Genomic DNA, 4,693 nt, shown 5'->3' with positions numbered 1-4,693 from the left:
GTGCTTGAAGGGTTTTTTTGTATTGTAAGGTGTCACGTTGTCTACGTTTATTGTTGGGCGAAGCTTATACACATGATTATAGCGATGCCAAGTCTGTGTCCTTTGAAAAGCTACTTCTAACGGTAGATTACCAAAATAAATATAAATGCGCATTTATCTTCGATATTTTCAACATTCCCAATAGGTAGTGCCATGCGGTACGTCAACACCTCGATACATTTTTTTCCTAGGTCGAGGGTCGATGCTGCAAATGGAATATTTCACTAGACACCTCCCTCCTGTCCCACTCAGGTCCGCTTCCCTCCGTTTCCTCCCCGCGAAGTGCTCTCCCTCCCCCTCCTCAGCTTCAAACCCCCTCCATCCCCCTCCCCCTGCAACCCCTCCGACACGGGAGTCCTCCGCCAACCTCCGGGCCCTTTTCCCGGTGCGCCCGCATCACTCAGTCCTCGTTCTTCGCTCCTCGGGTGCGAACGTCCCATCGATCCCCGATCCTCCTTTCTCCCGACTCGACTACTGCGACCGCGGCGGGCGTTATCCCCCCGCAGCCGCCGAGGCCGAAGCGGCCGCCCGCTTAGGCGAGGCTCCCCCCCGCTTCGTGGCCAAGTCCCGCGCGTCGTCTCCTCTCGCACTGCCGCCGCCTGTCCCGCGGTGGTGACACGCTGCCGCTTCTTCCCCGTTCCTCCCGCCGTGAACACGCACCCGCTTGCCGAGAGGATAAAGGGTGAAAACGAAGGAGCATCGACGGCGAGGAGAGGACAAGGGGGGGTTACCCTGTGCGGTTTTGGGACGGAGGTGAGTTGGGACGAATGTCGGAGCCCCTAGTCCTCCCTCATCCCCGGAGGTTCTGCGGGGTTGGTTGAAACTCCTGTCCCTCTCAAGGTTTTAGTTTTCATTTATTTTTTTTAAGTGCTCCGACCACCCGGAGGGATACAACATTAAACTCCTTTCGCTAAAAAAAAAGCTGTATCATACGCTTTTCCCGGTTGTGAATGTGACCCGTGGGCAATAACGGGCTACTCATAAACTCTTCCATTTTAAAGATTTTTTGAGAGTGTATTATATCTTTTTGAGTATCTCTATTACTCTTATTTATATGGGGGTAGTATATTTTTAGAGTAGCTCCATGTCTTGCAATCATAATAAATCTTGGATACATGCGTCGGGGTCATATATATCAAAGTGTAAAAATAATTGCCAATAGAGGTTAGCTCGTTGGCTGGTTCAATTGCGTCCCATCGCAAAATTTGACAATGGTATTAGAGCACTTCAAGTGAAGTGCGTCGTCCGTCGGATAGGGCGTTGAATTATGGACTTCATGGCGCCTTTCTAATGCCAACGACAAGTTTTGTCTCCACACTTTCTTCATTATTTGAAAATTCTACCTATACCGAATTACCCAACTAGCGGCGTAAATAACGTCCATTATCAGTCGCCTCACTTGTTCGCTATTGCTTCTCAATTTAACTATGTTGATCTCTCCGTTCTGTTCAATGGGGAATGAAGAGGTGGGTAAAGAGTTTCCCTTTGTTCTTAGTGTTCAGCCATAGAACTTTTTCAATCATTATAATGTAATTATTCTATTTTTACAGAGTTAGATACTCTGAGGTATTATTAGGCTTCAGATTAGAGGCCGGAGTCCTGATGACATGATTTCGTTTCTTTCAACTTTGGCATTGAGAGTATGAAACTCATGGGAATGCAATGATTGTGATTACGAAAGTTTTCAATTGTTTCTTAACAATGGCGATTATTAGTAGTTATTTGTGGAATGCAAACAGCTTGACTCTGGTGATCATCAGTAATTATGAATGATATTCTCCTAAACACTTAAGTAGTTGTCAAATTTATCCATAAGATTTGAATTATCAAAGTATGAAGTGGAGTAGCCTCTTGTTAGGGGTTTGCAAACCTATTTCGTAAATATGCCACTGTTTGCCTCAGCTTTTGGTGAGAGGCTGTTTGAAAGAATGAATCGGCGCTTTTATTTTACCAAAAACATATAATTTTATCTCTACCGCGACATTTCAGGATTATTCCATACAATGTGCTGTAAAAGTATGACCATTTTTTGGAGACAATATGTGTCACATGTTAGATTGACCATGGTTTTAAATCCGAGATTTGTTTTATTTAATGTGGATTTCACTCAAAATATAGACGAAATTATGTTATGACTGTAGTGTGTAACCCTCCGAAATGCACGGCGACTGGGGTATAATCGTTAACACGGACTGCGTTTTCCGCTCCGTAAGACAACACTATCCTATTTATCTATTCTTCTTCCATGCGACATTTTATAACATTACATTTTCACCTGATTCACGGGACAGCTCCCAATTCAATTCATCCAAAAGTAATTACTTCACCACAAGGGAAATATTGCAGTAAAATTAATTTACTCCAGTTTATTGTGCCATGTACGGATATACTAACCTATTTTTTACGGCTCTCTCTTCCAGTGTTGGAAAAATCGGACAAGGTGAAAACGCTTTACGTTAAATCTCATTTCAAGTTGAATAGGGAAAAGTAGAACAAATCATTTGCCTTTCTACGGAGGATAAAATTTATTTCCTATTGATACGAATAAACAGTTAATAAACTATTTATTCTCCGGGAACGCAAGTAAGTTCTGTATTATATGCTCATAGCGAATTTTCATCTAGTTTCGGCTTCCACATTCACTCATTTTTTTATTCAATTTAACTCACTCCCTCTTAATATTTGCCTATATCCCACGTCGTATTTACATTCTACTTTCGTCCCATCACATTAATACGTGGCTTCACGCGTGCTTGGCCTTTGCCATCAATTCGCGGGCCCAAAAAAAAGAGTAATTTTGACCCTAGTAGTCCCTCCCCCCATTGTGGATTATACTCCATACGCTCCTTCAATGCTACCTCTTAACCTTCAAATTTGACACCCGAGGATTGAATGTTCCCCTTCGCTTGCAACACGGAGACGTGCATCGTTTCATCGTCAGACTCGGCCGTAAGTGGATCCCGTGCGAGCGTTCTCTCAGCAGTTGTCATTCGGATTGTAAGCGGTGAAAAAAAAACCCCGTTCCGAGGTGGTTTTTGTAGGGAGCGGGAGGGAAGAGTATAATACCCAGCGCAATCCAACACATCTCATGTGACAACTCCGTTTCCCCTTTTTGAGACGCCCTCCGCGCATGGAAAGGATTCTATTTCGGTATTAAGTGTATGGGGTACGTCCCACGGGCGAGATGAGTCAACAGGACTTTTGGTCCAAGGGCATGTCATTTCCTCCCGGCGACCGTTTCTGAATGAAACACATGGCTATGAATGAATGCCTTTTGGGCCCGCATTAATAGTCGCCTCTCAGCTCCGCGAGTCTCTTAGGAGTTCCCCCCCACCCGCCTGCGTCAAAAATTCATATGCGGTTTTTTGACTTAGGGGACTCACCAAAAGAACCGCGGAGGATATTATTTAATGCCCGGCCCGAATGGGGTTGAAGCAATGAAAGACTCGCGTTTCATCCTTTCCTTAACATAATCTTTAATTCAAAACCAACATCCTCGCGTGGTGGATTTGGTTTCCGATGGCAGGATAATCGAAAATATGTGTGCGCCATATTCGTCATCTATTCATTTGAAGGTGCGTGTAAGGAAAATCTCATTCACTGATTTTCTGACGTTTTATATCCGAGTGAACCTCAAAGCAATGGAATGTATCGGTAAGGGTCCTTTTTCGCCGAGCGTTTTCATGTGGTTTTAAGCCCGGAAAAAACAAGGTACCGTCCACTTGACGGGGGATGTGATTTATCTGAACTTTTTTCCATAAGGTCCAATTTTATTTTATTTTTACCTTCCCATCCCGATTTTGGCACCGTGCCGAGGTTGTGAGGGATAGTGTGGTCCTCCCAATGGTCCGAAATAGAGACACCCTAGGGATCGCCGAGGGGCGTCTGAGAAAATTTTCTTTGAACAGAACGAGGTTGAGTTACGACCCAGCCGGAGTTCAAAGTGGAGTCTTTCGACTTCCAAAGTTTTAAGTATTGTGTATTCTGGGGCATCGAGGCGTCGCTGTGCTGACGGACGAGGAGGGAAATCTTTTATGAAAATTAAGAAATGAGCTTGGGTGAGAAAATTAATTTTTCCACCATTGGAAGTACGATAAGTCGTCTTGTCGATAATGAATCACTCGGACAGGAAATGCTTCACTTCATACTTGTCCTCACGTAAACGTGTGCCATGAAAGTTGGCGAATGATTTATAATTCCTCAGGGTTCTGTTTGGCTAAGTTTTATGTAGCAAAAAAATCGCAGTTTGTGAATTTGAATTTCCGAAAACCATATTTGCTAAGAAGTATTATCGAAGTTTTTCGTACTCGGTTGAATGCGGTCTAGGTTTTTATTTCGTTCCTCTTATATCATCTGGAAACTGAACTGAAACTTGTTAGAAATCAATAATGAGATGCGAGGCTAGATCACAGGTGTGGACTAACAATGGGAAGCGTACCGGGGGAATAAATGCAGCTTCTTCAAGAAGCTCAAAGTATTCCACTCACTTCCGTCGATTTAAAAGTGGGCAATTTTACTGCGATCCGAATTTTTATTCAAAATTGTCACTTCAAAAGATATGGGGTATACTGAAACTACGTAGCTTTATAATGCAGTTGACTGGGCACTTCTATCGTCGCGTTTCCTACCCTATTATATGTCAAATTCGATAAAT

At 43.6% G+C, this 4,693-nt stretch overlaps 1 protein-coding gene across 1 annotated transcript in view; it reads left to right on the top strand.

The window, feature by feature from the left end:
• The first annotated feature begins 471 nt into the window (after positions 1-471).
• The window catches only part of LOC139695172 (uncharacterized), a 593,181-nt gene continuing 588,959 nt past the window's right edge, over positions 472-4,693 (top strand). The window contains exon 1 of the mRNA XM_071593839.1: positions 472-792. The gene's annotated coding sequence lies outside the window, so the exon portion shown is untranslated. The remainder of the gene's footprint in view (positions 793-4,693) is intronic.

The sequence above is a fragment of the Hetaerina americana genome, unplaced genomic scaffold, assembly GCF_022747635.1.
Source record: "Hetaerina americana unplaced genomic scaffold, ioHetAmer1.1.p SCAF_6, whole genome shotgun sequence".
NCBI lineage: Eukaryota > Metazoa > Arthropoda > Insecta > Odonata > Calopterygidae > Hetaerina > Hetaerina americana.
Note: the sequence above shows the minus strand (reverse complement) of the source record. Positions and strands in the feature narration are given on the sequence as shown.